The 27,603-nt window shown below is 35.9% G+C and overlaps 51 non-coding genes across 51 annotated transcripts; all 51 read right to left on the bottom strand.

The window, feature by feature from the left end:
- Positions 1-641: 641 nt before the first annotated feature.
- Positions 642-714, bottom strand: TRNAT-CGU (transfer RNA threonine (anticodon CGU)). Its single transcript has one exon. It is a non-coding gene; the product is annotated as a tRNA-Thr (tRNA).
- Positions 715-913: 199 nt separating this feature from the next.
- Positions 914-986, bottom strand: TRNAT-CGU (transfer RNA threonine (anticodon CGU)). Its single transcript has one exon. It is a non-coding gene; the product is annotated as a tRNA-Thr (tRNA).
- A 612-nt stretch (positions 987-1,598) lies between these two features.
- TRNAT-CGU (transfer RNA threonine (anticodon CGU)) lies at positions 1,599-1,671 on the bottom strand. Its single transcript has one exon. It is a non-coding gene; the product is annotated as a tRNA-Thr (tRNA).
- Positions 1,672-2,109: 438 nt separating this feature from the next.
- On the bottom strand, positions 2,110-2,182 carry TRNAT-CGU (transfer RNA threonine (anticodon CGU)). The gene has a single exon. It is a non-coding gene; the product is annotated as a tRNA-Thr (tRNA).
- A 1,091-nt stretch (positions 2,183-3,273) lies between these two features.
- On the bottom strand, positions 3,274-3,346 carry TRNAT-CGU (transfer RNA threonine (anticodon CGU)). The gene has a single exon. It is a non-coding gene; the product is annotated as a tRNA-Thr (tRNA).
- A 133-nt stretch (positions 3,347-3,479) lies between these two features.
- Positions 3,480-3,552, bottom strand: TRNAT-CGU (transfer RNA threonine (anticodon CGU)). The gene has a single exon. It is a non-coding gene; the product is annotated as a tRNA-Thr (tRNA).
- Positions 3,553-3,958: 406 nt separating this feature from the next.
- Positions 3,959-4,031, bottom strand: TRNAT-AGU (transfer RNA threonine (anticodon AGU)). Its single transcript has one exon. It is a non-coding gene; the product is annotated as a tRNA-Thr (tRNA).
- A 612-nt stretch (positions 4,032-4,643) lies between these two features.
- On the bottom strand, positions 4,644-4,716 carry TRNAT-CGU (transfer RNA threonine (anticodon CGU)). The gene has a single exon. It is a non-coding gene; the product is annotated as a tRNA-Thr (tRNA).
- Positions 4,717-4,883: 167 nt separating this feature from the next.
- On the bottom strand, positions 4,884-4,956 carry TRNAT-CGU (transfer RNA threonine (anticodon CGU)). The gene has a single exon. It is a non-coding gene; the product is annotated as a tRNA-Thr (tRNA).
- Positions 4,957-5,807: 851 nt separating this feature from the next.
- On the bottom strand, positions 5,808-5,880 carry TRNAT-CGU (transfer RNA threonine (anticodon CGU)). The gene has a single exon. It is a non-coding gene; the product is annotated as a tRNA-Thr (tRNA).
- Positions 5,881-6,013: 133 nt separating this feature from the next.
- On the bottom strand, positions 6,014-6,086 carry TRNAT-CGU (transfer RNA threonine (anticodon CGU)). The gene has a single exon. It is a non-coding gene; the product is annotated as a tRNA-Thr (tRNA).
- Positions 6,087-6,285: 199 nt separating this feature from the next.
- On the bottom strand, positions 6,286-6,358 carry TRNAT-CGU (transfer RNA threonine (anticodon CGU)). The gene has a single exon. It is a non-coding gene; the product is annotated as a tRNA-Thr (tRNA).
- Positions 6,359-7,210: 852 nt separating this feature from the next.
- On the bottom strand, positions 7,211-7,283 carry TRNAT-CGU (transfer RNA threonine (anticodon CGU)). Its single transcript has one exon. It is a non-coding gene; the product is annotated as a tRNA-Thr (tRNA).
- A 373-nt stretch (positions 7,284-7,656) lies between these two features.
- Positions 7,657-7,729, bottom strand: TRNAT-AGU (transfer RNA threonine (anticodon AGU)). The gene has a single exon. It is a non-coding gene; the product is annotated as a tRNA-Thr (tRNA).
- Positions 7,730-7,896: 167 nt separating this feature from the next.
- Positions 7,897-7,969, bottom strand: TRNAT-CGU (transfer RNA threonine (anticodon CGU)). The gene has a single exon. It is a non-coding gene; the product is annotated as a tRNA-Thr (tRNA).
- Positions 7,970-8,102: 133 nt separating this feature from the next.
- Positions 8,103-8,175, bottom strand: TRNAT-CGU (transfer RNA threonine (anticodon CGU)). The gene has a single exon. It is a non-coding gene; the product is annotated as a tRNA-Thr (tRNA).
- A 167-nt stretch (positions 8,176-8,342) lies between these two features.
- TRNAT-UGU (transfer RNA threonine (anticodon UGU)) lies at positions 8,343-8,415 on the bottom strand. Its single transcript has one exon. It is a non-coding gene; the product is annotated as a tRNA-Thr (tRNA).
- Positions 8,416-8,754: 339 nt separating this feature from the next.
- TRNAT-CGU (transfer RNA threonine (anticodon CGU)) lies at positions 8,755-8,827 on the bottom strand. Its single transcript has one exon. It is a non-coding gene; the product is annotated as a tRNA-Thr (tRNA).
- An 843-nt stretch (positions 8,828-9,670) lies between these two features.
- TRNAT-UGU (transfer RNA threonine (anticodon UGU)) lies at positions 9,671-9,743 on the bottom strand. The gene has a single exon. It is a non-coding gene; the product is annotated as a tRNA-Thr (tRNA).
- Positions 9,744-10,082: 339 nt separating this feature from the next.
- Positions 10,083-10,155, bottom strand: TRNAT-CGU (transfer RNA threonine (anticodon CGU)). Its single transcript has one exon. It is a non-coding gene; the product is annotated as a tRNA-Thr (tRNA).
- Positions 10,156-10,801: 646 nt separating this feature from the next.
- Positions 10,802-10,874, bottom strand: TRNAT-CGU (transfer RNA threonine (anticodon CGU)). The gene has a single exon. It is a non-coding gene; the product is annotated as a tRNA-Thr (tRNA).
- A 199-nt stretch (positions 10,875-11,073) lies between these two features.
- On the bottom strand, positions 11,074-11,146 carry TRNAT-CGU (transfer RNA threonine (anticodon CGU)). The gene has a single exon. It is a non-coding gene; the product is annotated as a tRNA-Thr (tRNA).
- A 167-nt stretch (positions 11,147-11,313) lies between these two features.
- Positions 11,314-11,386, bottom strand: TRNAT-CGU (transfer RNA threonine (anticodon CGU)). Its single transcript has one exon. It is a non-coding gene; the product is annotated as a tRNA-Thr (tRNA).
- A 372-nt stretch (positions 11,387-11,758) lies between these two features.
- On the bottom strand, positions 11,759-11,831 carry TRNAT-CGU (transfer RNA threonine (anticodon CGU)). The gene has a single exon. It is a non-coding gene; the product is annotated as a tRNA-Thr (tRNA).
- Positions 11,832-12,600: 769 nt separating this feature from the next.
- TRNAT-AGU (transfer RNA threonine (anticodon AGU)) lies at positions 12,601-12,673 on the bottom strand. Its single transcript has one exon. It is a non-coding gene; the product is annotated as a tRNA-Thr (tRNA).
- A 166-nt stretch (positions 12,674-12,839) lies between these two features.
- TRNAT-CGU (transfer RNA threonine (anticodon CGU)) lies at positions 12,840-12,912 on the bottom strand. Its single transcript has one exon. It is a non-coding gene; the product is annotated as a tRNA-Thr (tRNA).
- A 133-nt stretch (positions 12,913-13,045) lies between these two features.
- TRNAT-CGU (transfer RNA threonine (anticodon CGU)) lies at positions 13,046-13,118 on the bottom strand. Its single transcript has one exon. It is a non-coding gene; the product is annotated as a tRNA-Thr (tRNA).
- A 167-nt stretch (positions 13,119-13,285) lies between these two features.
- TRNAT-CGU (transfer RNA threonine (anticodon CGU)) lies at positions 13,286-13,358 on the bottom strand. Its single transcript has one exon. It is a non-coding gene; the product is annotated as a tRNA-Thr (tRNA).
- Positions 13,359-13,970: 612 nt separating this feature from the next.
- TRNAT-CGU (transfer RNA threonine (anticodon CGU)) lies at positions 13,971-14,043 on the bottom strand. The gene has a single exon. It is a non-coding gene; the product is annotated as a tRNA-Thr (tRNA).
- Positions 14,044-14,242: 199 nt separating this feature from the next.
- On the bottom strand, positions 14,243-14,315 carry TRNAT-CGU (transfer RNA threonine (anticodon CGU)). The gene has a single exon. It is a non-coding gene; the product is annotated as a tRNA-Thr (tRNA).
- A 167-nt stretch (positions 14,316-14,482) lies between these two features.
- Positions 14,483-14,555, bottom strand: TRNAT-CGU (transfer RNA threonine (anticodon CGU)). The gene has a single exon. It is a non-coding gene; the product is annotated as a tRNA-Thr (tRNA).
- Positions 14,556-15,406: 851 nt separating this feature from the next.
- Positions 15,407-15,479, bottom strand: TRNAT-CGU (transfer RNA threonine (anticodon CGU)). Its single transcript has one exon. It is a non-coding gene; the product is annotated as a tRNA-Thr (tRNA).
- Positions 15,480-15,612: 133 nt separating this feature from the next.
- On the bottom strand, positions 15,613-15,685 carry TRNAT-CGU (transfer RNA threonine (anticodon CGU)). The gene has a single exon. It is a non-coding gene; the product is annotated as a tRNA-Thr (tRNA).
- A 769-nt stretch (positions 15,686-16,454) lies between these two features.
- Positions 16,455-16,527, bottom strand: TRNAT-AGU (transfer RNA threonine (anticodon AGU)). Its single transcript has one exon. It is a non-coding gene; the product is annotated as a tRNA-Thr (tRNA).
- Positions 16,528-16,693: 166 nt separating this feature from the next.
- Positions 16,694-16,766, bottom strand: TRNAT-CGU (transfer RNA threonine (anticodon CGU)). The gene has a single exon. It is a non-coding gene; the product is annotated as a tRNA-Thr (tRNA).
- Positions 16,767-16,899: 133 nt separating this feature from the next.
- On the bottom strand, positions 16,900-16,972 carry TRNAT-CGU (transfer RNA threonine (anticodon CGU)). Its single transcript has one exon. It is a non-coding gene; the product is annotated as a tRNA-Thr (tRNA).
- A 167-nt stretch (positions 16,973-17,139) lies between these two features.
- Positions 17,140-17,212, bottom strand: TRNAT-CGU (transfer RNA threonine (anticodon CGU)). Its single transcript has one exon. It is a non-coding gene; the product is annotated as a tRNA-Thr (tRNA).
- A 612-nt stretch (positions 17,213-17,824) lies between these two features.
- Positions 17,825-17,897, bottom strand: TRNAT-CGU (transfer RNA threonine (anticodon CGU)). The gene has a single exon. It is a non-coding gene; the product is annotated as a tRNA-Thr (tRNA).
- A 199-nt stretch (positions 17,898-18,096) lies between these two features.
- Positions 18,097-18,169, bottom strand: TRNAT-CGU (transfer RNA threonine (anticodon CGU)). The gene has a single exon. It is a non-coding gene; the product is annotated as a tRNA-Thr (tRNA).
- Positions 18,170-18,336: 167 nt separating this feature from the next.
- On the bottom strand, positions 18,337-18,409 carry TRNAT-CGU (transfer RNA threonine (anticodon CGU)). Its single transcript has one exon. It is a non-coding gene; the product is annotated as a tRNA-Thr (tRNA).
- Positions 18,410-19,260: 851 nt separating this feature from the next.
- On the bottom strand, positions 19,261-19,333 carry TRNAT-CGU (transfer RNA threonine (anticodon CGU)). Its single transcript has one exon. It is a non-coding gene; the product is annotated as a tRNA-Thr (tRNA).
- A 133-nt stretch (positions 19,334-19,466) lies between these two features.
- TRNAT-CGU (transfer RNA threonine (anticodon CGU)) lies at positions 19,467-19,539 on the bottom strand. The gene has a single exon. It is a non-coding gene; the product is annotated as a tRNA-Thr (tRNA).
- Positions 19,540-20,308: 769 nt separating this feature from the next.
- On the bottom strand, positions 20,309-20,381 carry TRNAT-AGU (transfer RNA threonine (anticodon AGU)). Its single transcript has one exon. It is a non-coding gene; the product is annotated as a tRNA-Thr (tRNA).
- A 166-nt stretch (positions 20,382-20,547) lies between these two features.
- Positions 20,548-20,620, bottom strand: TRNAT-CGU (transfer RNA threonine (anticodon CGU)). The gene has a single exon. It is a non-coding gene; the product is annotated as a tRNA-Thr (tRNA).
- A 372-nt stretch (positions 20,621-20,992) lies between these two features.
- On the bottom strand, positions 20,993-21,065 carry TRNAT-UGU (transfer RNA threonine (anticodon UGU)). Its single transcript has one exon. It is a non-coding gene; the product is annotated as a tRNA-Thr (tRNA).
- Positions 21,066-21,640: 575 nt separating this feature from the next.
- TRNAT-AGU (transfer RNA threonine (anticodon AGU)) lies at positions 21,641-21,713 on the bottom strand. Its single transcript has one exon. It is a non-coding gene; the product is annotated as a tRNA-Thr (tRNA).
- Positions 21,714-22,119: 406 nt separating this feature from the next.
- Positions 22,120-22,192, bottom strand: TRNAT-CGU (transfer RNA threonine (anticodon CGU)). The gene has a single exon. It is a non-coding gene; the product is annotated as a tRNA-Thr (tRNA).
- A 612-nt stretch (positions 22,193-22,804) lies between these two features.
- On the bottom strand, positions 22,805-22,877 carry TRNAT-CGU (transfer RNA threonine (anticodon CGU)). The gene has a single exon. It is a non-coding gene; the product is annotated as a tRNA-Thr (tRNA).
- Positions 22,878-23,010: 133 nt separating this feature from the next.
- On the bottom strand, positions 23,011-23,083 carry TRNAT-CGU (transfer RNA threonine (anticodon CGU)). Its single transcript has one exon. It is a non-coding gene; the product is annotated as a tRNA-Thr (tRNA).
- A 3,957-nt stretch (positions 23,084-27,040) lies between these two features.
- On the bottom strand, positions 27,041-27,113 carry TRNAT-AGU (transfer RNA threonine (anticodon AGU)). Its single transcript has one exon. It is a non-coding gene; the product is annotated as a tRNA-Thr (tRNA).
- A 167-nt stretch (positions 27,114-27,280) lies between these two features.
- Positions 27,281-27,353, bottom strand: TRNAT-CGU (transfer RNA threonine (anticodon CGU)). The gene has a single exon. It is a non-coding gene; the product is annotated as a tRNA-Thr (tRNA).
- Between the last annotated feature and the right edge of the window lie 250 nt (positions 27,354-27,603).

Genomic DNA, 27,603 nt, shown 5'->3' with positions numbered 1-27,603 from the left:
CTGTGAAGCGATATGAATGCTGAATATTTCAGTAAATTAACTAAATTATCTCATCGGAACTGTTATCCGATTGTTTGCACATATGCATATCTAAATCAACTATTATTTTTAATTTTTCAAAATTTGATAGCTACGAAATCTAGTTCAAGTAACATAACAGCAAGGCTCCAACGAGAATCGAACTCATAATCTCCTGTTTACTAGACAGGCGCTTTAACTACTAAGCCACGGAGCCCTCGCTTTGAAGCGATATGAATGCTGAATATTTCAGTAAATTAACTATATTATCTCATCGGAACTGTTATCCTATTGTTTGCACATATGCATATCTAAATCAACTATTATTTTTAATTTTTCAAAATTTTATAGCTACGAAATCTAGTTCAAGTAACATAACAGCGAGGCTCCGACGAGAATCGAACTCATGCTCTCCTGTTTACTACACAGTCGCTTTAACCACAACGCCACGGAGCCCTTGCTTTGAAGCGATATGAATTCTGAATATTCCAGTAAATTAAATAAATTATCTCATCGGAACTTTTACCCTATTGTTTGCATAAATGCATATCTAAATCAACTATTATTTTTAATTTTTTCAAAATTTCATAGCTACGAAATCTAGTTCAAGTAATATAACACCGAGGCTCCGATGAGAATCGAACTCATGATCTCCTGTTTACGAGACAGGCGCTTTAACTACTAAGCCACGGAGCCCTCGCTTTGAAGCGATATGATCTCCTGTTTACGAGACAGGCGCTTTAACCACTAGGCCACGGAGCCCTTGCGTTGAAGCGACATGAATGCTGAATATTCCAGTAATTTAACTAAATTAACTCATCGGAATTTTTACCCTATTGTTTTAATTTTTCAAAATTTAATAGCTACGAAATCTCGTTCAAGTAACATAACAGCGAGGCTCCGACGAGAATCGATCTCATGATCTCCTGGTTACGAGACAGGCGCTTTAACCACTAAGCCACGGAGCCCTTGCTTTGAATTGATATGAATGCAGAATATTTCAGTAAATTAAATAAATTATCTCATCGGAACTTTTACCCTATTGTTTGCATAAATGCGTATCTAAATCAACTATTATTTTTAATTTTTTCAAAATTTGATAGCTACTAAATCTAGTTCAAGTAACATAACAGCAGGGCTCCGACGAGAATCGATCTCGTGATCTCCTGTTTACGAGACAGCGCTTTAACCACTAGGCCACGGAGCCCTTGCATTGAAGCGACATGAATGCTGAATATTCCAGTAATTTAACTAAATTAACTCATCGGAATTTTTACCCTATTGTTTTAATTTTTCAAAATTTAATAGCTACGAAATCTCGTTCAAGTAACATAACAGCAAGGCTCCAACGAGAATCGAACTGATAATCTCCTGTTTACTAGACAGGCGCTTTAACTACTAAGCCACGGAGCCCTCGCTTTGAAGCGATATGAATGCTGAATATTTCAGTAAATTAACTAAATTATCTCATCGGAGCTGTTACCCTATTGTTTGCATAAATGAATATCTAAATCAACTATTATTTTTAATTTTTTCAAAATTTCATAGCTACGAAATCGAGTTCAAGTAATATAACAGCGAGGCTCCGATGAGAATCGAACTCATGATCTCCTGTTTACGAGACAGGCGCTTTAACTACTAAGCCACGGAGCCCTCGCTTTGAAGCGATATGATCTCCTGTTTACGAGACAGGCGCTTTAACCACTAGGCCACGGAGCCCTTGCGTTGAAGCGACATGAATGCTGAATATTCCAGTAATTTAACTAAATTAACTCATCGGAATTTTTACCCTATTGTTTTAATTTTTCAAAATTTGATAGCTACAAAATCTAGTTCAAGTGACATAACAGCAATGCTCCAACGAAAATCGAACTCATAATCTCCTGTTTACTAGACAGGCGCTTTAACTACTAAGCCACGGAGCCCTCGCTTTGAAGCGATATGAATGCTGAATATTTCCGTAAATTAACTAAATTATCTCATCGGAACTGTTACCCTATTGTTTGCATATATGCATATCTAAATCAACTATTATTTTTAATTTTTCAAAATTTGATAGCTACGAAATCTAGTTCAAGTAACATAAAAGCAGGGCTCCGACGAGAATCGATCTCGTGATCTCCTGTTTACGAGACAGGCGCTTTAACCACTAGGCCACGGAGCCCTTGCATTGAAGCGACATGAATGCTGAATATTCCAGTAATTTAACTAAATTAACTCATCGGAATTTTTACCCTATTGTTTTAATTTTTCAAAATTTAATAGCTACGAAATCTCGTTCAAGTAACATAACAGCGAGGCTCCGACGAGAATCGATCTAATGATCTCCTGGTTACGAGACAGGCGCTTTAACCACTAAGCCACGGAGCCCTTGCATTGAATTGATATGAATGCAGAATATTTCAGTAAATTAACTAAATTATCTCATCGGAACTTTTACCCTATTGTTTGCATAAATGCTTATCTAAATCAACTAATATTTTTAATTTTTTCAAAATTTGATAGCTACGAATTCTAGTTCAAGTAACATAACAGCAACGCTCCAACGAGAATCGAACTCATAATCTCCTGTTTACTAGACAGGCGCTTTAACTACTAAGCCACGGAGCCCTCGCTTTGAAGCGATCTGAATGCTGAATATTTCAGTAAATTAACTAAATTATCTCATCGGAACTGTTATCCTATTGTTTGCACATATGCATATCTAAATCAACTATTATTTTTAATTTTTCAAAATTTAATAGCTACGAAATCTAGTTCAAGTAACATAACAGCGAGGCTCCGACGAGAATCGAACTCATGCTCTCCTGTTTACTACACAGTCGCTTTAACCACAACGCCACGGAGCCCTTGCTTTGAAGCGATATGAATTCTGAATATTCCAGTAAATTAAATAAATTATCTCATCGGAGCTGTTACCCTATTGTTTGCAAAAATGAATATCTAAATCAACTATTATTTTTAATTTTTTCAAAATTTGATAGCTACAAAATCTAGTTCAAGTGACATAACAGCAATGCTCCAACGAAAATCGAACTCATAATCTCCTGTTTACTAGACAGGCGCTTTAACTACTAAGCCACGGAGCCCTCGCTTTGAAGCGATATGAATGCTGAATATTTCAGTAAATTAACTAAATTATCTCATCGGAACTGTTACCCTATTGTTTGCATATATGCATATCTAAATCAACTATTATTTTTAATTTTTCAAAATTTAATAGCTACGAAATCTAGTTCAAGTAACATAACAGCAAGGCTCCGACAAGAATCGAACTCATGATCTCCTGTTTACGAGACAGGCGGTTTAACCACTAAGCCACGGAGCCCTTGCTTTGAAGCGACATGAATGCTGAATATTCCAGTAATTTAACTAAATTAACTCATCGGAATTTTTACCCTATTGTTTTAATTTTTCAAAATTTAATAGCTACGAAATCTCGTTCAAGTAACATAACAGCGAGGCTCCGACGAGAATCGATCTCATGATCTCCTGGTTACGAGACAGGCGCTTTAACCACTAAGCCACGGAGCCCTTGCATTGAATTGATATGAATGCAGAATATTTCAGTAAATTAACTAAATTATCTCATCGGAACTTTTACCCTATTGTTTGCATAAATGCATATCTAAATCAACTATTATTTTTAATTTTTTCAAAATTTTATAGCTTCGAAATCTAGTTCAATTAATATAACAGCGAGGCTCCGACGAGAATCGAACTCATAATCTCCTGTTTACTAGACAGGCGCTTTAACTACTAAGCCACGGAGCCCTCGCTTTGAAGCGATATGAATGCTGAATATTTCAGTAAATTAACTAAATTATCTCATCGGAACTGTTATCCTATTGTTTGCACATATGCATATCTAAATCAACTATTATTTTTAATTTTTCAAAATTTCATAGCTACGAAATCTAGTTCAAGTAATATAACAGCGTGGCTCCGACGAGAATCGAACTCATGATCTCCTGTTTACTAGACAGGCGCTTTAACCACTAAGCCACGGAGCCCTTGCTTTGAAGCGATATGAATGCAGAATATTTCAGTAAATTAACTAAATTATCTCATCGGAACTTTTACCCTATTGTTTGCAGAAATGCATATCTAAATCAACTATTATTTTTAATTTTTTCAAAATTTTATAGCTTCGAAATCTAGTTCAATTAATATAACAGCGAGGCTCCGACGAGAATCGAACTCTTGATCTCCTGTTTACAAGACGGTCGCTTTAACCACTACGCCACGGAGCCCTTGCTTTGAAGCGATATGAATTCTGAATATTCCAGTAAATTAACTAAATTATCTCATCGGAACTTTTACACTATTGTTTGCATATATGCATATCTAAATCAACTATTATTTTTAATTTTTCAAAATTTAATAGCTTCGAAATCTAGTTCAAGTAACATAACAGCAGGGCTCCGACGAGAATCGATCTCATGATCTCCTTTTTACGAGACAGGCGGTTTAACCACTAAGCCACGGAGCCCTTGCTTTGAAGCGACATGAATGCTGAATATTCCAGTAATTTAACTAAACTAACTCATCGGAATTTTTACACTATTGTTTTAACTTTTCATATTTTAATAGCTACGAAATCTAGATCAAGTAATATAACAGCGAGGCTCCGACGAGTATCGATCTCATGATCTCCTGGTTACGAGACAGGCGCTTTAACCACTAAGCCACGGAGCCCTTGCTTTGAATTGATATGAATGCAGAATATTTCAGTAAATTAACTAAATTATCTCATCGGAACTTTTACAATATTGTTTGCATAAATGCGTATCTAAATCAACTATTATTTTTAATTTTTTCAAAATTTGATAGCTACGAAATCTAGTTCAAGTAACATAACAGCAGGGCTCCGACGAGAATCGATCTCGTGATCTCCTGTTTACGAGACAGGCGCTTTAACCACTAGGCCACGGAGCCCTTGCATTAAAGCGACATGAATGCTGAATATTCCAGTAATTTAACTAAATTAACTCATCGGAATTTTTACCCTATTGTTTTAATTTTTCAAAATTTAATAGCTACGAAATCTCGTTCAAGTAACATAACAGCAAGGCTCCAACGAGAATCGAACTGATAATCTCCTGTTTACTAGACAGGCGCTTTAACTACTAAGCCACGGAGCCCTCGCTTTGAAGCGATATGAATGCTGAATATTTGAGTAAATTAACTAAATTATGTCATCGGAACTGTTATCCTATTGTTTGCACATATGCATATCTAAATCAACTATTATTTTTAATTTTTCAAAATTTGATAGCTACGAAATCTAGTTCAAGTAACATAACAGCAAGGCTCCAACGAGAATCGAACTCATAATCTCCTGTTTACTAGACAGGCGCTTTAACTACTAAGCCACGGAGCCCTCGCTTTGAAGCGATATGAATGCTGAATATTTCAGTAAATTAACTAAATTATCTCATCGGAACTGTTATCCTATTGTTTGCACATATGCATATCTAAATCAACTATTATTTTTAATTTTTCAAAATTTAATAGCTACGAAATCTAGTTCAAGTAACATAACAGCGAGGCTCCGACGAGAATCGAACTCATGCTCTCCTGTTTACTACACAGTCGCTTTAACCACAACGCCACGGAGCCCTTGCTTTGAAGCGATATGAATTCTGAATATTCCAGTAAATTAAATAAATTATCTCATCGGAACTTTTACCCTATTGTTTGCATAAATGCATATCTAAATCAACTATTATTTTTAATTTTTTCAAAATTTCATAGCTACGAAATCTAGTTCAAGTAATATAACAGCGAGGCTCCGACGAGAATCGAACTCATGATCTCCTGTTTACGAGACAGGCGGTTTAACCACTAAGCCACGGAGCCCTTGCTTTGAAGCGACATGAATGCTGAATATTCCAGTAATTTAACTAAACTAACTCATCGGAATTTTTACACTATTGTTTTAACTTTTCATATTTTAATAGCTACGAAATCTAGTTCAAGTAATATAACAGCGAGGCTCCGATGAGAATCGAACTCATGATCTCCTGTTTACGAGACAGGCGCTTTAACTACTAAGCCACGGAGCCCTCGCTTTGAAGCGATATGATCTCCTGTTTACGAGACAGGCGCTTTAACCACTAGGCCACGGAGCCCTTGCGTTGAAGCGACATGAATGCTGAATATTCCAGTAATTTAACTAAATTAACTCATCGAAATTTTTACCCTATTGTTTTAATTTTTCAAAATTTAATAGCTACGAAATCTCGTTCAAGTAACATAACAGCGAGGCTCCGACGAGAATCGATCTCATGATCTCCTGGTTACGAGACAGGCGCTTTAACCACTAAGCCACGGAGCCCTTGCTTTGAATTGATATGAATGCAGAATATTTCAGTAAATTAACTAAATTATCTCATCGGAACTTTTACCCTATTGTTCGCATAAATGCGTATCTAAATCAACTATTATTTTTAATTTTTTCAAAATTTGATAGCTACGAAATCTAGTTCAAGTAACATAACAGCAGGGCTCCGACGAGAATCGATATCATGATCTCCTGTTTACGAGACAGGCGCTTTAACCACTAGGCCACGGAGCCCTTGCATTGAAGCGACATGAATGCTGAATATTCCAGTAATTTAACTAAATTAACTCATCGGAATTTTTACCCTATTGTTTTAATTTTTCAAAATTTAATAGCTACGAAATCTCGTTCAAGTAACATAACAGCAAGGCTCCAACGAGAATCGAACTGATAATCTCCTGTTTACTAGACAGGCGCTTTAACTACTAAGCCACGAAGCCCTCGCTTTGAAGCGATATGAATGCTGAATATTTCAGTAAATTAACTAAATTATCTCATCGGAACTGTTATCCTATTGTTTGCACATATGCATATCTAAATCAACTATTATTTTAAATTTTTCAAAATTTAATAGCTACGAAATCTAGTTCAAGTAACATAACAGCGAGGCTCCGACGAGAATCGAACTCATGCTCTCCTGTTTACTACACAGTCGCTTTAACCACAACGCCACGGAGCCCATGCTTTGAAGCGATATGAATTCTGAATATTCCAGTAAATTAAATAAATTATCTCATCGGAGCTGTTACCCTATTGTTTGCATAAATGAATATCTAAATCAACTATTATTTTTAATTTTTTCAAAATTTCATAGCTACGAAATCTAGTTCAAGTAATATAACAGCGAGGCTCCGACGAGAATCGAACTCATGATCTCCTGTTTACGAGACAGGCGGTTTAACCACTAAGCCACGGAGCCCTTGCTTTGAAGCGACATGAATGCTGAATATTCCAGTAATTTAACTAAACTAACTCATCGGAATTTTTACACTATTGTTTTAACTTTTCATATTTTAATAGCTACGAAATCTAGATCAAGTAATATAACAGCGAGGCTCCTACAAGAATCGAACTCATGATCTCCTGTTTACTAAACAGGCGCTTTAACCACTAAACCAAGGAGCCCTTGCTTTGAAGCGATATGAATTCTGTATATACCAGTAAATTAACTAAATTATCTCGTCGGAACTGTTACCTTATTGTTTGCATAAATGCATATCTAAATCAACTATTATTTTTAATTTTTTCAAAATTTAATAGCTACGAAATCTAGTTCAAGTAACATAACAGGGAGGCTCCGACGAGAATCGAACTCATGATCTCCTGTTTACTAGACAGGCGCTTAAACCACTAAGCCACGGAGCCCTTGCTTTGAATCGACATGAATGCTGAATTTTTCAGTAAACTAACTAGATTATCTCATCGGAACTGTTACCCTATGGTTTGCATATATGCATATTTAAATCAACTATTATTTTTAATTTTTTCAAAATTTAATAGCTACGAAATCTAGTTCAAGTAACATAACAGCGAGGCTCCGACGAGAATCGATCTCATGATCTCCTGTTTACGAGACAGGCGCTTTAACCACTAAGCCACGGAGCCCTTGCTTTGAAGCGACATGAATGCTGAATATTCGAGTAATTTAACTTAATTAACTCATCGGAATTTTTACCCTATTGTTTTAATTTTTCAAAATTTAATAGCTACGAAATCTCGTTCAAGTAACATAACAGCGAGGCTCCGACGAGAATCGATCTCATGATCTCCTGTTTACGAGACAGGCGCTTTAACCACTAAGCCACGGAGCCCTTGCTTTGAAGCGATATTAATGCAGAATATTTCAGTAAATTAACTAAATTATCTCATCGGAACTTTTACCCTATTGTTTGCAGAAATGCATATCTAAATCAACTATTATTTTTAATTTTTTCAAAATTTTATAGCTACGAAATCTAGTTCAAGTAACATAACAGCAAGGCTCCAACGAGAATCGAACTCATGATCTCCTGTTTACAAGACAGGCGCTTTAACCACTAAGCCACGGAGCCCTCGCTTTAAAGCGATATGAATGCTGAATATTTCAGTAAATTAACTAAATTATCTCATCGGAACTTTTGCCCTATTATTTTAATTTTTCAAAATTATATAGCTACCAAATCTAGTTCAAGTAACATAACAGTCAGGGTCCGACGAGAATCGAACTCATGATCTCCTGATTACTAGACAGGCGCTTTAACCACTAATCCACGGAGCCCTTGCTTTGAAGCGAAATGAATGCTGAATATTCCAGTAATTTAACTAAATTAACTCATCGGAATTTTTACACTATTGTTTTAACTTTTCAAATTTTAATAGCTACGAAATCTGGATCAAGTAACATAACAGCGAGGCTCCGACGAGAATCGATCTCATGATCTCCTGGTTACGAGACAGGCGCTTTAACCACTAAGCCACGGAGCCCTTGCTTTGAAGTGATATGAATGCAGAATATTTCAGTAAATTAACTAAATTATCTCATCGGAACTTTTTCCCTATTGTTAGCATAAATGCATATCTAAATCAACTATTATTTTTAATTTTTTCAAAATTTGATAGCTACGAAATCTAGTTCAAGTAACATAACAGCAAGGCTCCAACGAGAATCGAACTCATAATCTCCTGTTTACTAGACAGGCGCTTTAACAACTAAGCCACGGAGCCCTCGCTTTGAAGCGATATGAATGCTGAATATTTCAGTAAATTAACTAAATTATCTCATCGGAACTGTTATCCTATTGTTTGCACATATGCATATCTAAATCAACTATTATTTTTAATTTTTCAAAATTTAATAGCTACGAAATCTAGTTCAAGTAACATAACAGCGAGGCTCCGACGAAAACCGAACTCATGATCTCCTGTTTACTAGACAGGCGCTTTAACAACTAAGCCACGGAGCCCTCGCTTTGAAGCGATGTGAATGCTGAATTTTTCAGTAAACTAACTAAATTATCTCATCGGAACTGTTACCCTATTGTTTGCATATATACATATTTAAATCAACTATTATTTTTAATTTTTCAAAATTTAATAGCTACGAAATCTAGTTCAAGTAACATAACAGCGAGGCTCCGACGAGAATCGATCTCATGATCTCCTGTTTACGAGACAGGCGCTTTAACCACTAAGCCCTTGCTTTGAAGCGACATGTATGCTGAATATTCCAGTAATTTAACTTATTTAACTCATCGGAATTTTTACCCTATTGTTTTAATTTTTCAAAATTTTATAGCTACGAAATCTAGTTCAAGTAACATAACAGCAAGGCTCCAACGAGAATCGAACTCATGATCTCCTGTTTACAAGACAGGCGCTTTAACCACTAAGCCACGGAGCCCTCGCTTTAAAGCGATATGAATGCTGAATATTTCAGTAAATTAACTAAATTATCTCATCGGAACTTTTGCCCTATTATTTTAATTTTTCAAAATTATATAGCTACCAAATCTAGTTCAAGTAACATAACAGTCAGGGTCCGACGAGAATCGAACTCATGATCTCCTGATTACTAGACAGGCGCTTTAACCACTAATCCACGGAGCCCTTGCTTTGAAGCGAAATGAATGCTGAATATTCCAGTAATTTAACTAAATTAACTCATCGGAATTTTTACACTATTGTTTTAACTTTTCAAATTTTAATAGCTACGAAATCTGGATCAAGTAACATAACAGCGAGGCTCCGACGAGAATCGATCTCATGATCTCCTGGTTACGAGACAGGCGCTTTAACCACTAAGCCACGGAGCCCTTGCTTTGAAGTGATATGAATGCAGAATATTTCAGTAAATTAACTAAATTATCTCATCGGAACTTTTTCCCTATTGTTAGCATAAATGCATATCTAAATCAACTATTATTTTTAATTTTTTCAAAATTTGATAGCTACGAAATCTAGTTCAAGTAACATAACAGCAAGGCTCCAACGAGAATCGAACTCATAATCTCCTGTTTACTAGACAGGCGCTTTAACAACTAAGCCACGGAGCCCTCGCTTTGAAGCGATATGAATGCTGAATATTTCAGTAAATTAACTAAATTATCTCATCGGAACTGTTATCCTATTGTTTGCACATATGCATATCTAAATCAACTATTATTTTTAATTTTTCAAAATTTAATAGCTACGAAATCTAGTTCAAGTAACATAACAGCGAGGCTCCGACGAGAATCGAACTCATGCTCTCCTGTTTACTACACAGTCGCTTTAACCACAACGCCACGGAGCCCTTGCTTTGAAGCGATATGAATTCTGAATATTCCAGTAAATTAAATAAATTATCTCATCGGAGCTGTTACCCTATTGTTTGCATAAATGAATATCTAAATCAACTGTTATTTTTAATTTTTTCAAAATTTCATAGCTACGAAGTCTAGTTCAAATAATATAACAGCGAGGCTCCGACGAGAATCGAACTCATGATCTCCTGTTTACGAGACAGGCGCTTTAACTACTAAGCCACGGAGCCCTCGCTTTGAAGCGATATGATCTCCTGTTTACGAGACAGGCGCTTTAACCACTAGGCCACGGAGCCCTTGCGTTGAAGCGACATGAATGCTGAATATTCCAGTAATTTAACTAAATTAACTCATCGGAATTTTTACCCTATTGTTTTAATTTTTCAAAATTTAATAGCTACGAAATCTCGTTCAAGTAACATAACAGCGAGGCTCCGACGAGAATCGATCTCATGATCTCCTGGTTACGAGACAGGCGCTTTAACCACTAAGCCACGGAGCCCTTGCTTTGAATTGATATGAATGCAGAATATTTCAGTAAATTAACTAAATTATCTCATCGGAAATTTTACCCTATTGTTTGCATAAATGCGTATCTAAATCAACTATTATTTTTAATTTTTTCAAAATTTGATAGCTACGAAATCTAGTTCAAGTAACATAACAGCAGGGCTCCGACGAGAATCGATCTCGTGAACTCCTGTTTACGAGACAGGCGCTTTAACCACTAAGCCACGGAGCCCTTGCATTGAAGCGACATGAATGCTGAATATTCCAGTAATTTAACTAAATTAACTCATCGGAATTTTTACCCTATTGTTTTAATTTTTCAAAATTTAATAGCTACGAAATCTCGTTCAAGTAACATAACAGCAAGGCTCCAACGAGAATCGAACTGATAATCTCCTGTTTACTAGACAGGCGCTTTAACTACTAAGCCACGGAGCCCTCGCTTTGAAGCGATATGAATGCTGAATATTTCAGTAAGTTAACTAAATTATCTCATCGGAACTGTTATCCTATTGTTTGCACATATGCATATCTAAATCAACTATTATTTTTAATTTTTCAAAATTTAATAGCTACGAAATCTAGTTCAAGTAACATAACAGCGAGGCTCCGACGAGAATCGATCTCATGATCTCCTGGTTACGAGACAGGCGCTTTAACCACTAAGCCACGGAGCCCTTGCATTGAATTGATATGAATGCAGAATATTTCAGTAAATTAACTAAATTATCTCATCGGAACTTTTACCCTATTGTTTGCATAAATGCATATCTAAATCAACTATTATTTTTAATTTTTTCAAAATTTGATAGCTACGAAATCTAGTTCAAGTAACATAACAACAAGGCTCCAACGACAATCGAACTCATAATCTCCTGTTTACTAGACTGGCGCTTTAACTACTAAGCCACGGAGCCCTCGCTTTGAAGCGATATGAATGCTGAATATTTCAGTAAATTAACTAAATTATCTTCTTGGGGACTTTTACACTATTGTTTGCATATATGCATATCTAAATCAACTATTAGTGGGGTGGCGTAGCGGTTAGCGCTTTCGCCTCGCAGCAAGAGGATCCCGGGTTCGATCCCGGACTGTGGCACCGGGTGAAAAATCTGGGAAGAAATCCTTCTGCGTAGAGTTTGCAAGTTCTCTCCCCGCTTGTTTAAAGGAGTTTTCCTCCGCGGTCTAACCCGGTTTCTCCTTTCCATCAAAACTTGCAGAGGTTAACGGTAATAGTTAGTATAGGGCGCTGTAGGTTAGCTGTGGCATAGGGGCTAGCCACCACCCCTCTATGCATTGTAAAGGGACCCACCTGTAAACAAGCCACAGGCTTAGTGTGGATATCCCTTCATAGACAAAAGCTTAGATTATTATTATTATTATTATTATTTTTAATTTTTTCAAAATTTAATAGCTACGAAATCTAGATCAAGTAAAATACCAGCGAGGCTCCGACGAGAATCGAACTCATGAAATCCTGTTTACTAGACAGGCGCTTTAACCACTAAGCCACGGAGCCCTTGCTTTGAAGCGACATGAATGCTGAATTTTTCAGTAAATGAACTAAATTATCTCATCGGAACTGTTACCCTATTGTTTGCATATATGCATATCTAAATCAACTATTATTTTTAATTTTTCAAAATTTAATAGCTACGAAATCTAGTTCAAGTAACATAACAGCAGGGCTCCGACGAGAATCGATCTCATGATCTCCTGTTTACGAGACAGGCGGTTTAACCACTAAGCCACGGAGCCCTTGCTTTGAAGCGACATGAATGCTGAATATTCCAGTAATTTAACTAAACTAACTCATCGGAATTTTTACACTATTGTTTTAATTTTTCAAAATTTAATAGCTACGAAATCTCGTTCAAGTAACATAACAGCGAGGCTCCGACGAGAATCGATCTCATGATCTCCTGGTTACGAGACAGGCGCTTTAACCACTAAGCCACGGAGCCCTTGCTTTGAATTGATATGAATGCAGAATATTTCAGTAAATTAACTAAATTATCTCATCGGAAATTTTACCCTATTGTTTGCATAAATGCGTATCTAAATCAACTATTATTTTTAATTTTTTCAAAATTTGATAGCTACGAAATCTAGTTCAAGTAACATAACAGCAGGGCTCCGACGAGAATCGATCTCGTGATCTCCTGTTTACGAGACAGGCGCTTTAACCACTAGGCCACGGAGCCCTTGCATTAAAGCGACGTGAATGCTGAATATTCCAGTAATTTAACTAAATTAACTCATCGGAATTTTTACCCTATTGTTTTAATTTTTCAAAATTTAATAGCTACGAAATCTCGTTCAAGTAACATAACAGCAAGGCTCCAACGAGAATCGAACTGATAATCTCCTGTTTACTAGACAGGCGCTTTAACTACTAAGCCACGGAGCCCTCGCTTTGAAGCGATATGAATGCTGAATATTTCAGTAAATTAACTAAATTATCTCATCGGAACTGTTATCCTATTGTTTGCACATATGCATATCTAAATCAACTATTATTTTTAATTTTTCAAAATTTAATAGCTACGAAATCTAGTTCAAGTAACATAACAGCGAGGCTCCGACGAGAATCGAACTCATGCTCTCCTGTTTACTACACAGTCGCTTTAACCACAACGCCACGGAGCCCTTGCTTTGAAGCGATATGAATTCTGAATATTCCAGTAAATTAAATAAATTATCTCATCGGAGCTGTTACCCTATTGTTTGCATAAATGAATATCTAAATCAACTATTATTTTTAATTTTTTCAAAATTTCATAGCTACGAAATCTAGTTCAAATAATATAACAGCGAGGCTCCGACGAGAATCGTACTCATGATCTCCTGTTTACGAGACAGGCGCTTTGACTACTAAGCCACGGAGCCCTCGCTTTGAAGCGATATGATCTCCTGTTTACGAGACAGGCGCTTTAACCACTAGGCCACGGAGCCCTTGCGTTGAAGCGACATGAATGCTGTATATTCCAGTAATTTAACTAAATTAACTCATCGGAATTTTTACCCTATTGTTTTAATTTTTCAAAATTTAATAGCTACGAAATCTCGTTCAAGTAACATAACAGCGAGGCTCCGACGAGAATCGATCTCATGATCTCCTGGTTACGAGACAGGCGCTTTAACCACTAAGCCACGGAGCCCTTGCTTTGAATTGATATGAATGCAGAATATTTCAGTAAATTAACTAAATTATCTCATCGGAAATTTTACCCTATTGTTTGCATAAATGCGTATCTAAATCAACTATTATTTTTAATTTTTTCAAAATTTGATAGCTACGAAATCTAGTTCAAGTAACATAACAGCAGGGCTCCGACGAGAATCGATCTCGTGAACTCCTGTTTACGAGACAGGCGCTTTAACCACTAAGCCACGGAGCCCTTGCATTGAAGCGACATGAATGCTGAATATTCCAGTAATTTAACTAAATTAACTCATCGGAATTTTTACCCTATTGTTTTAATTTTTCAAAATTTAATAGCTACGAAATCTCGTTCAAGTAACATAACAGCAAGGCTCCAACGAGAATCGAACTGATAATCTCCTGTTTACTAGACAGGCGCTTTAACTACTAAGCCACGGAGCCCTCGCTTTGAAGCGATATGAATGCTGAATATTTCAGTAAGTTAACTAAATTATCTCATCGGAACTGTTATCCTATTGTTTGCACATATGCATATCTAAATCAACTATTATTTTTAATTTTTCAAAATTTAATAGCTACGAAATCTAGTTCAAGTAACATAACAGCGAGGCTCCGACGAGAATCGAACTCATGCTCTCCTGTTTACTACACAGTCGCTTTAACCACAACGCCACGGAGCCCTTGCTTTGAAGCGATATGAATTCTGAATATTCCAGTAAATTAAATAAATTATCTCATCGGAGCTGTTACCCTATTGTTTGCATAAATGAATATCTAAATCAACTATTATTTTTAATTTTTTCAAAATTTGATAGCTACAAAATCTAGTTCAAGTGACATAACAGCAATGCTCCAACGAAAATCGAACTCATAATCTCCTGTTTACTAGACAGGCGCTTTAACTACTAAGCCACGGAGCCCTCGCTTTGAAGCGATATGAATGCTGAATATTTCAGTAAATTAACTAAATTATCTCATCAGAACTGTTACCCTATTGTTTGCATATATGCATATCTAAATCAACTATTATTTTTAATTTTTCAAAATTTAATAGCTACGAAATCTAGTTCAAGTAACATAACAGCAAGGCTCCGACAAGAATCGAACTCATGATCTCCTGTTTACGAGACAGGCGGTTTAACCACTAAGCCACGGAGCCCTTGCTTTGAAGCGACATGAATGCTGAATATTCCAGTAATTTAACTAAATTAACTCATCGGAATTTTTACCCTATTGTTTTAATTTTTCAAAATTTAATAGCTACGAAATCTCGTTCAAGTAACATAACAGCGAGGCTCCGACGAGAATCGATCTCATGATCTCCTGGTTACGAGACAGGCGCTTTAACCACTAAGCCACGGAGCCCTTGCATTGAATTGATATGAATGCAGAATATTTCAGTAAATTAACTAAATTATCTCATCGGAACTTTTACCCTATTGTTTGCATAAATGCATATCTAAATCAACTATTATTTTTAATTTTTTCAAAATTTGATAGCTACGAAATCTAGTTCAAGTAACATAACAACAAGGCTCCAACGACAATCGAACTCATAATCTCCTGTTTACTAGACTGGCGCTTTAACTACTAAGCCACGGAGCCCTCGCTTTGAAGCGATATGAATGCTGAATATTTCAGTAAATTAACTAAATTATCTTCTTGGGGACTTTTACACTATTGTTTGCATATATGCATATCTAAATCAACTATTAGTGGGGTGGCGTAGCGGTTAGCGCTTTCGCCTCGCAGCAAGAGGATCCCGGGTTCGATCCCGGACTGTGGCACCGGGTGAAAAATCTGGGAAGAAATCCTTCTGCGTAGAGTTTGCAAGTTCTCTCCCCGCTTGTTTAAAGGAGTTTTCCTCCGCGGTCTAACCCGGTTTCTCCTTTCCATCAAAACTTGCAGAGGTTAACGGTAATAGTTAGTATAGGGCGCTGTAGGTTAGCTGTGGCATAGGGGCTAGCCACCACCCCTCTATGCATTGTAAAGGGACCCACCTGTAAACAAGCCACAGGCTTAGTGTGGATATCCCTTCATAGACAAAAGCTTAGATTATTATTATTATTATTATTATTTTTAATTTTTTCAAAATTTAATAGCTACGAAATCTAGATCAAGTAAAATACCAGCGAGGCTCCGACGAGAATCGAACTCATGAAATCCTGTTTACTAGACAGGCGCTTTAACCACTAAGCCACGGAGCCCTTGCTTTGAAGCGACATGAATGCTGAATTTTTCAGTAAATGAACTAAATTATCTCATCGGAACTGTTACCCTATTGTTTGCATATATGCATATCTAAATCAACTATTATTTTTAATTTTTCAAAATTTAATAGCTACGAAATCTAGTTCAAGTAACATAACAGCAGGGCTCCGACGAGAATCGATCTCATGATCTCCTGTTTACGAGACAGGCGGTTTAACCACTAAGCCACGGAGCCCTTGCTTTGAAGCGACATGAATGCTGAATATTCCAGTAATTTAACTAAACTAACTCATCGGAATTTTTACACTATTGTTTTAATTTTTCAAAATTTAATAGCTACGAAATCTCGTTCAAGTAACATAACAGCGAGGCTCCGACGAGAATCGATCTCATGATCTCCTGGTTACGAGACAGGCGCTTTAACCACTAAGCCACGGAGCCCTTGCTTTGAATTGATATGAATGCAGAATATTTCAGTAAATTAACTAAATTATCTCATCGGAAATTTTACCCTATTGTTTGCATAAATGCGTATCTAAATCAACTATTATTTTTAATTTTTTCAAAATTTGATAGCTACGAAATCTAGTTCAAGTAACATAACAGCAGGGCTCCGACGAGAATCGATCTCGTGATCTCCTGTTTACGAGACAGGCGCTTTAACCACTAGGCCACGGAGCCCTTGCATTAAAGCGACGTGAATGCTGAATATTCCAGTAATTTAACTAAATTAACTCATCGGAATTTTTACCCTATTGTTTTAATTTTTCAAAATTTAATAGCTACGAAATCTCGTTCAAGTAACATAACAGCAAGGCTCCAACGAGAATCGAACTGATAATCTCCTGTTTACTAGACAGGCGCTTTAACTACTAAGCCACGGAGCCCTCGCTTTGAAGCGATATGAATGCTGAATATTTCAGTAAATTAACTAAATTATCTCATCGGAACTGTTATCCTATTGTTTGCACATATGCATATCTAAATCAACTATTATTTTTAATTTTTCAAAATTTAATAGCTACGAAATCTAGTTCAAGTAACATAACAGCGAGGCTCCGACGAGAATCGAACTCATGCTCTCCTGTTTACTACACAGTCGCTTTAACCACAACGCCACGGAGCCCTTGCTTTGAAGCGATATGAATTCTGAATATTCCAGTAAATTAAATAAATTATCTCATCGGAGCTGTTACCCTATTGTTTGCATAAATGAATATCTAAATCAACTATTATTTTTAATTTTTTCAAAATTTCATAGCTACGAAATCTAGTTCAAATAATATAACAGCGAGGCTCCGACGAGAATCGTACTCATGATCTCCTGTTTACGAGACAGGCGCTTTGACTACTAAGCCACGGAGCCCTCGCTTTGAAGCGATATGATCTCCTGTTTACGAGACAGGCGCTTTAACCACTAGGCCACGGAGCCCTTGCGTTGAAGCGACATGAATGCTGTATATTCCAGTAATTTAACTAAATTAACTCATCGGAATTTTTACCCTATTGTTTTAATTTTTCAAAATTTAATAGCTACGAAATCTCGTTCAAGTAACATAACAGCGAGGCTCCGACGAGAATCGATCTCATGATCTCCTGGTTACGAGACAGGCGCTTTAACCACTAAGCCACGGAGCCCTTGCTTTGAATTGATATGAATGCAGAATATTTCAGTAAATTAACTAAATTATCTCATCGGAAATTTTACCCTATTGTTTGCATAAATGCGTATCTAAATCAACTATTATTTTTAATTTTTTCAAAATTTGATAGCTACGAAATCTAGTTCAAGTAACATAACAGCAGGGCTCCGACGAGAATCGATCTCGTGAACTCCTGTTTACGAGACAGGCGCTTTAACCACTAAGCCACGGAGCCCTTGCATTGAAGCGACATGAATGCTGAATATTCCAGTAATTTAACTAAATTAACTCATCGGAATTTTTACCCTATTGTTTTAATTTTTCAAAATTTAATAGCTACGAAATCTCGTTCAAGTAACATAACAGCAAGGCTCCAACGAGAATCGAACTGATAATCTCCTGTTTACTAGACAGGCGCTTTAACTACTAAGCCACGGAGCCCTCGCTTTGAAGCGATATGAATGCTGAATATTTCAGTAAGTTAACTAAATTATCTCATCGGAACTGTTATCCTATTGTTTGCACATATGCATATCTAAATCAACTATTATTTTTAATTTTTCAAAATTTAATAGCTACGAAATCTAGTTCAAGTAACATAACAGCGAGGCTCCGACGAGAATCGAACTCATGCTCTCCTGTTTACTACACAGTCGCTTTAACCACAACGCCACGGAGCCCTTGCTTTGAAGCGATATGAATTCTGAATATTCCAGTAAATTAAATAAATTATCTCATCGGAGCTGTTACCCTATTGTTTGCATAAATGAATATCTAAATCAACTATTATTTTTAATTTTTTCAAAATTTGATAGCTACAAAATCTAGTTCAAGTGACATAACAGCAATGCTCCAACGAAAATCGAACTCATAATCTCCTGTTTACTAGACAGGCGCTTTAACTACTAAGCCACGGAGCCCTCGCTTTGAAGCGATATGAATGCTGAATATTTCAGTAAATTAACTAAATTATCTCATCAGAACTGTTACCCTATTGTTTGCATATATGCATATCTAAATCAACTATTATTTTTAATTTTTCAAAATTTAATAGCTACGAAATCTAGTTCAAGTAACATAACAGCAAGGCTCCGACAAGAATCGAACTCATGATCTCCTGTTTACGAGACAGGCGGTTTAACCACTAAGCCACGGAGCCCTTGCTTTGAAGCGACATGAATGCTGAATATTCCAGTAATTTAACTAAATTAACTCATCGGAATTTTTACCCTATTGTTTTAATTTTTCAAAATTTAATAGCTACGAAATCTCGTTCAAGTAACATAACAGCGAGGCTCCGACGAGAATCGATCTCATGATCTCCTGGTTACGAGACAGGCGCTTTAACCACTAAGCCACGGAGCCCTTGCATTGAATTGATATGAATGCAGAATATTTCAGTAAATTAACTAAATTATCTCATCGGAACTTTTACCCTATTGTTTGCATAAATGCATATCTAAATCAACTATTATTTTTAATTTTTTCAAAATTTGATAGCTACGAAATCTAGTTCAAGTAACATAACAACAAGGCTCCAACGACAATCGAACTCATAATCTCCTGTTTACTAGACTGGCGCTTTAACTACTAAGCCACGGAGCCCTCGCTTTGAAGCGATATGAATGCTGAATATTTCAGTAAATTAACTAAATTATCTTCTTGGGGACTTTTACACTATTGTTTGCATATATGCATATCTAAATCAACTATTAGTGGGGTGGCGTAGCGGTTAGCGCTTTCGCCTCGCAGCAAGAGGATCCCGGGTTCGATCCCGGACTGTGGCACCGGGTGAAAAATCTGGGAAGAAATCCTTCTGCGTAGAGTTTGCAAGTTCTCTCCCCGCTTGTTTAAAGGAGTTTTCCTCCGCGGTCTAACCCGGTTTCTCCTTTCCATCAAAACTTGCAGAGGTTAACGGTAATAGTTAGTATAGGGCGCTGTAGGTTAGCTGTGGCATAGGGGCTAGCCACCACCCCTCTATGCATTGTAAAGGGACCCACCTGTAAACAAGCCACAGGCTTAGTGTGGATATCCCTTCATAGACAAAAGCTTAGATTATTATTATTATTATTATTATTTTTAATTTTTTCAAAATTTAATAGCTACGAAATCTAGATCAAGTAAAATACCAGCGAGGCTCCGACGAGAATCGAACTCATGAACTCCTGTTTACTAGACAGGCGCTTTAACCACTAAGCCACGGAGCCCTTGCTTTGAAGCGACATGAATGCTGAATTTTTCAGTAAATGAACTAAATTATCTCATCGGAACTGTTACCCTATTGTTTGCATATATGCATATCTAAATCAACTATTATTTTTAATTTTTCAAAATTTAATAGCTACGAAATCTAGTTCAAGTAACATAACAGCAGGGCTCCGACGAGAATCGATCTCATGATCTCCTGTTTACGAGACAGGCGGTTTAACCACTAAGCCACGGAGCCCTTGCTTTGAAGCGACATGAATGCTGAATATTCCAGTAATTTAACTAAACTAACTCATCGGAATTTTTACACTATTGTTTTAACTTTTCATATTTTAATAGCTACGAAATCTAAATCAAGTAATATAACAGCGAGGCTCCGACAAGAATCGAACTCATGCTCTCCTGTTTACTACACAGGCGCTTTGACAACTAAGCCACGGAGCCCTCGCTTTAAAGCGATATGAATGCTGAATATTTCAGTAAATTAACTAAATTATCTCATGGGAACTTTTACACTATTGTTTGAATATATGCATATCTAAATCAACTATTATTTTTAATTTTTCAAAATTTAATAGCTTCGAAATCTAGTTCAATTAATATAACAGCGAGGCTCCGACGAGAATCGAACTCTTGATCTCCTGTTTACAAGACAGGCGCTTTAACCACTAAGCCACGGAGCCCTTGCTTTGGAGCGATATGAATGCAGAATATTTCAGTAAATTAACTAAATTATCTCCTCGGAACTTTTGCCCTATTATTTTAATTTTTCAAAATTATATAGCTACGAAATCTAGTTCAAAAAACATAACAGCGAGGCTCCGACGAGAACCGATCTCATGATCTCCCGATTACTAGACAGGCGCTTTAACCACTAAGCCACGGAGCCCTTGCTTGAGCGACATGAATGCAGAATATTCCAATAATTTAACTAAATTATCTCATCGGAACTTTTACCCTATTTTTTGCATAAATGCAAATCTAAATCAACTATTATTTTTAATTTTTCAAAATTTATTAGCTACGAAATCTAGTTCAAGTAACAATACAGCGAGGCTCCGACGAGAATCGAACTCATGATCTCCTGTCTACAAGACAGCCGCTTTAACCACTAAGCCACGGAGGTTTTCTTTGAAGCGATATGAATGCTGAATATTCCAGTAATTTTACTAAATTAACTCATTGGAATTTTTACCCTATTGTTTTAATTTTTCAAAATTTAATAGCTACGAAATCTAGATCAAGTAAAATACCAGCGAGGCTCCGACGAGAATCGAACTCATGATCTCCTGTTTACTAGACAGGCGCTTTAACCACTAAGCCACGGAGCCCTTGCTTTGAAGCGACATGAATGCTGAATTTTTCAGTAAATTAACTTAATTATCTCATCGGAACTGTTACCCTATTGTTTGCATATATGCATATCTAAATCAACTATTATTTTTAATTTTTCAAAATTTAATAGCTACGAATTCTAGTTCAAGTAACATAACAGCAGGGCTCCGACGATAATCGATCTCATGATCTCCTGTTTACGAGACAGGCGGTTTAACCACTAAGCCACGGAGCCCTTGCTTTGAAGCGACATGAATGCTGAATATTCCAGTAATTTAACTAAACTAACTCATCGGAATTTTTACCCTATTGTTTGCATAAATGCATATCTAAATCAACTATTATTTTTAATTTTTTCAAAATTTCATAGCTACGAAATCTAGTTCAAGTAATATAACAGCGAGGCTCCGACGAGAATCGAACTCATGATCTCCTGTTTACGAGACAGGCGGTTTAACCACTAAGCCACGGAGCCCTTACTTTGAAGCGACATGAATGCTGAATATTCCAGTAATTTAATTAAACTAACTCATCGGAATTTTTACACTATTGTTTTAACTTTTCATATTTTAATAGCTACGAAATCTAGATCAAGTAATATAACAGCGAGGCTCCGACGAGAATCGAACTCATGCTCTCCTGTTTACTACACAATCGCTTTAACCACAACGCCACGGAGCCCTTGCTTTGAAGCGATATGAATTCTGAATATTCCAGTAAATTAAATAAATTATCTCATCGGAGCTGTTACCCTATTGTTTGCATAAATGAATATCTAAATCAACTATTATTTTTAATTTTTTCAAAATTTGATAGCTAAAAAATCTAGTTCAAGTAACATAACAGCAAGGCTCCAACGAAAATCGAACTCATAATCTCCTGTTTACTAAACAGGCGCTTTAACTACTAAGCCACGGAGCCCTCGCTTTGAAGCGATATGAATGCTGAATATTACAGTTAATTAACTAAATTATCTCATCGGAACTGTTACCCTATTGTTTGCATATATGCATATCTAAATCAACTATTATTTTTAATTTTTCAAAATTTAATACCTACGAAATCTAGTTCAAGTAACATAACAGCAGGGCTCCGACGAGAATCGATCTCGTGATCTCCTGCTTACGAGACAGGCGCTTTAACCACTAGGCCACGGAGCCCTTGCATTGAAGCGACATGAATGCTGAATATTCCAGTAATTTAACTAAATTAACTCCTCGGAATTTTTACCCTATTGTTTTAATTTTTCAAAATTTAATAGCTACGAAATCTCGTTCAAGTAACATAACAGCGAGGCTCCGACGAGAATCGATCTCATCATCTCCTGGTTACGAGACAGGCGCTTTAACCACTTAGCCACGGAGCCCTTGCTTTGAATTGATATGAATGCAGAATATTTCAGTAAATGAACTAAATTATCTCATCGGAACTTTTACCCTATTGTTTGCATAAATGCATATCTAAATCAACTATTATTTTTAATTTTTTCAAAATTTGAGAGCTACTAAATCTAGTTCAAGTAACATAACAGCAAGGCTCCAACGAGAATCGAACTCATAATCTCCTGTTTACTAGACAGGCGCTTTAACTACTAAGCCACGGAGCCCTCGCTTTGAAGCGATATGAATGCTGAATATTTCATTAAATTAACTAAATTATCTCATCGGATCTGTTATCCTATTGTTTGCACATATGCATATCTAAATCAACTATTATTTTTAATTTTTCAAAATTTAATAGCTACGAAATCTAGGTCAAGTAATATAACAGCGAGGCTCCGACGAGAATCGAACTCATGATCTCCTCTTTACTAGACAGGCGCTTTAACCACTATGCCACGGAAACCTTGCTTTGAAGCGATATGAACGCTGAATATTTCAGTAAATTAAATAAATTATATCATCGGAACTTTTACACTATTGCTTGCATATATGCATATCGAAATCAACTATTATTTTTAATTTTTCAAAATTTAATAGCTACGAAATCTAGTTCAAGTAACATAACAGCGAGGCTCCGACGAGAATCGAACTCATGATCTCCTGTTTACTAGACAGGCGCTTTAACCACTAAGCCACGGAGCACTTGCTTTGAAGCGGCATGAATGCAGAATATTCCAGTAATTTAACTAAATTAACTCATCGGAATTTTTACCCTATTGTTTTAATTTTTCAAAATTTATTAGCTACGAAATCTAGTTCAACTAACATAACAGCGAGGCTCCGACGAGAATCGAACTCATGATCTCCTTTTTACTAGACAGGCGCTTTAACCACTAAGCCACGGAGCCCTTGCTTTGAAGCGATATGAATGCTGAATATTTCAGTAAATTCTACAGGGCCGGTAGGCCCTTGTAGATATGACTTGACACCCTTTTGTAACGTTAAAGCTAAATTCACATGCTTTTACTTAATTTCCTATGGAGATTAACATGGCGTTTTTCGTGATTTACCCCCACCGCGAACAGAAAAACTACAACGAAGTTACTTTTCGGAATACTCTTGAATTAACAATTAAGTATTCAAGGTGTGCTATCGGCTAGTTTAATTTAAATCAATTAACTCTAAGTATGTTAATTTTAGTTAATTCTGAAAGTACGTCAAAAATTACTTTTGGGTCAGACTATCTAGCAGTAGACGCTGACAAATTACTTTGGTATTTCATCCGAGCTTGAGCACCTTTATATGTATTTTCTAATTAACTGTAGCACCCTTAATAAGAAATACGTCGTTATCAGGTCGGAATTTTCGTCTAGAAAAGTAATTCAGGTAAATAATTACAGTTAACAGAGGTTTTTATATCATTTAAAGTAAGTTTTTGAACGTTCTTTACGGCCAAGGCTTAAATTGTATTTTAGTTTGTCTATGTAATATAGTCTTTATAGTGTCTTTCCCCTTTAAAGATAAAAAAGCTAATTTCCAGCTCTGTATTATAAAAATACGCAGTCTGCTTCGTTTTCTGCTACCAACAAATATAGCAGGTATACAGGGTTTCATTATTTGTTAATCTCACTAAAATGCTACTAATTGTGAAGATGTGTGATATATTTCCTTAAACTAAACCAATGTAGAGGAATTTCCATGTTTACATCAGCACAGATTCTCTCAACGTAACCACGTTGGAAACGATTCGTTAAAACATTTTTTTTCCTGGTGAAACAGTCCGTATATGATATTACGTTTTATAAATTATTTGTTACCAAGAGTGGATTGTTTAATTTAGAAATATAAGTAACAGTGGTGCTGATTACTCCAGGAGAACATTGTCTTTACGTAATTAGTCAAATAAATTCCATGTGCAGATTTTTTCAACGAAAACACGTGGGAAACAGAGGGTTACGTTTGCTATTTCCACAGTCCTCATTGCCGTTTGTTTATATGTCAGAATTGCTATGAATTGTTTAGGTATTTGATTTAATGGTAGGATTAATCGAGATAAGCCTTTAAACCAAACTTAATCGAGATAAGCCTTTAAACCAAACTTAATCGAGATAAGCCTTTAAACCAAACTTAATCGAGATAAACCTTTGAACTAAACTTAATCGAGATAAACCTTTGAACTAAACTTAATCGAGATAAGCCTTTAAACCAAACTTAATCGAGATAAGCCTTTAAACCAAACTTAATCGAGATAAGCCTTTAAACCAAACTTAATCGAGATAAGCCTTTAAACCAAACTTAATCGAGATAAGCCTTTAAACCAAACTTAATCGAGATAAGCCTCTAAACCAAACTTAATCGAGATAAGCCTCTAAACCAAACTTAATCGAGATAAGCCTCTAAACCAAACTTAATCGAGATAAGCCTCTAAACCAAACTTAATCGAGATAAGCCTTTAAACCAAACTTAATCGAGATAAACCTTTGAACTAAACTTAATCGAGATAAACCTTTGAGCTAAACTTAATCGAGATAAACCTTTGAACCAAACTTAATCGAGATAAGCCTCTAAACCAAACTTAATCGAGATAAGCCTTTAAACCAAACTTAATCGAGATAAGCCTTTAAACCAAACTTAATCGAGATAAGCCTTTAAACCAAACTTAATCGAGATAAGCCTTTAAACCAAACTTAATCGAGTTAAAAATTTAAACTAAGCTTAATCGAGTTAAACCTTTAAACCAAACTTAATCGAGATAAGCCTCTAAACCAAACTTAATCGAGATAATTAGCCTTTAAACCAAACTTAATCGAGATAAGCCTTTAAACCAAACTTAATCGAGATAAGCCTCTAAACCAAACTTAATCGAGATAATTAACCTTTAAACCAAACTTAATCGAGATAAGCCTTTAAAAAAAACTTAATCGAGTTAAAAATTTAAACTAAGCATAATCGAGTTAAACCTTTAAACTAAACTTAATCTAGATAAGCCTTTAAACTAAACTTAATCGAGATAAGCCTTTAAACTAAACTTAATCGAGATAAGCCTTTAAACTAAACTTAATCGAGATAAGCCTTTAAATTAGACTTAATCGAGATAAGCCTTTAAATTAGACTTAATCGAGATAAGCCTTTAAACCAAACTTAATCGAGTTAAAAATTTAAACTAAGCATAATCGAGTTAAACCTTTAAACTAAACTTAATCTAGATAAGCCTTTAAACTAAACTTAATCGAGATAAGCCTTTAAACTAAACTTAATCGAGAAAAACCTTTGAACCAAACTTAATCGAGATAAGCCTCTAAACCAAACTTAATCGAGATAAGCCTTTAAACCAAACTTAATCGAGATAAGCCTTTAAACCAAACTTAATCGAGTTAAAAATTTAAACTAAGCTTAATCGAGTTAAACCTTTAAACCAAAGTTAATCGAGATAAGCCTCTAAACCAAACTTAATCGAGATAACTAGCCTTTAAACCAAACTTAATCGAGATAAGCCTTTAAACCAAACTTAATCGAGATAAGCCTCTAAACCAAACTTAATCGAGATAAGCCTCTAAACCAAACTTAATCGAGATAATTAGCCTTTAAACCAAACTTAATCGAGATAAGCCTTTAAACCAAACTTAATCGAGTTAAAAATTTAAACTAAGCATAATCGAGTTAAACCTTTAAACTAAACTTAATCTAGATAAGCCTTTAAACTAAACTTAATCGAGATAAGCCTTTAAACTAAACTTAATCGAGATAAGCCTTTAAATTAGACTTAATCGAGATAAGCCTTTAAATTAGACTTAATCGAGATAAGCCTTTAAATTAGACTTAATCGAGATAAGCCTTTAAACCTAAAACCAAGGCACATATATGCATATCTAAATCAACTATTATTTTTAATTTTTCAAAATTTAATAGCTACGAAATCTAGTTCAAGTAATATAACAGCGAGGCTCCGACGAGAATCGAACTCATGCTCTTCTGTTTACTAGACAGGCGCTTTAACCACTAAGCCACGGAGCCCTTGCTTTGAAGCGATATGAATGCTGAATATTTCAGTAAATTAACTAAATTATCTCATCGGAACTTTTACCCTATTGTTTGCATAGATACAAATCTAAATCAACTATTATTTTTAATTTTTTCAAAATTTTATAGCTACGAAGTCTAGTTCAAGTAATATAACAGCGAGGCTCCGACGAGAATCGAACTCATCATCTCCTGTTTACGAGACAGGCGCTTTAACCACTAAGCCACGGAGCCCTTGCTTTGAAGCGACATGAATGCTGAATATTCCAGTAATTTAACTAAATTAACTCATCGGAATTTTTACCCTATTGTTTTAATTTTTCAAAATTTAATAGCTACGAAAAATAGTACAAGAACATAACAACAAGGCTCCGACAAGAATCGAACTCACGATCTCCTGTTTACGAGACAGGCTTTTTAACCACTAAGCCACGGAGCCCTTGCTTTGAAGCGATATGAATGCTGAATATTTCAGTAAATTAAC

Source organism: Phalangium opilio, unplaced genomic scaffold (assembly GCF_054372755.1).
Source record: "Phalangium opilio isolate 3A_F unplaced genomic scaffold, DU_Popi_V2 ptg000092l_1, whole genome shotgun sequence".
Taxonomy (NCBI): Eukaryota; Metazoa; Arthropoda; class Arachnida; order Opiliones; family Phalangiidae; genus Phalangium; species Phalangium opilio.
The sequence above is the reverse complement of the archived record's forward strand: the minus strand, read 5'-3'. Positions and strand labels throughout refer to the sequence as shown.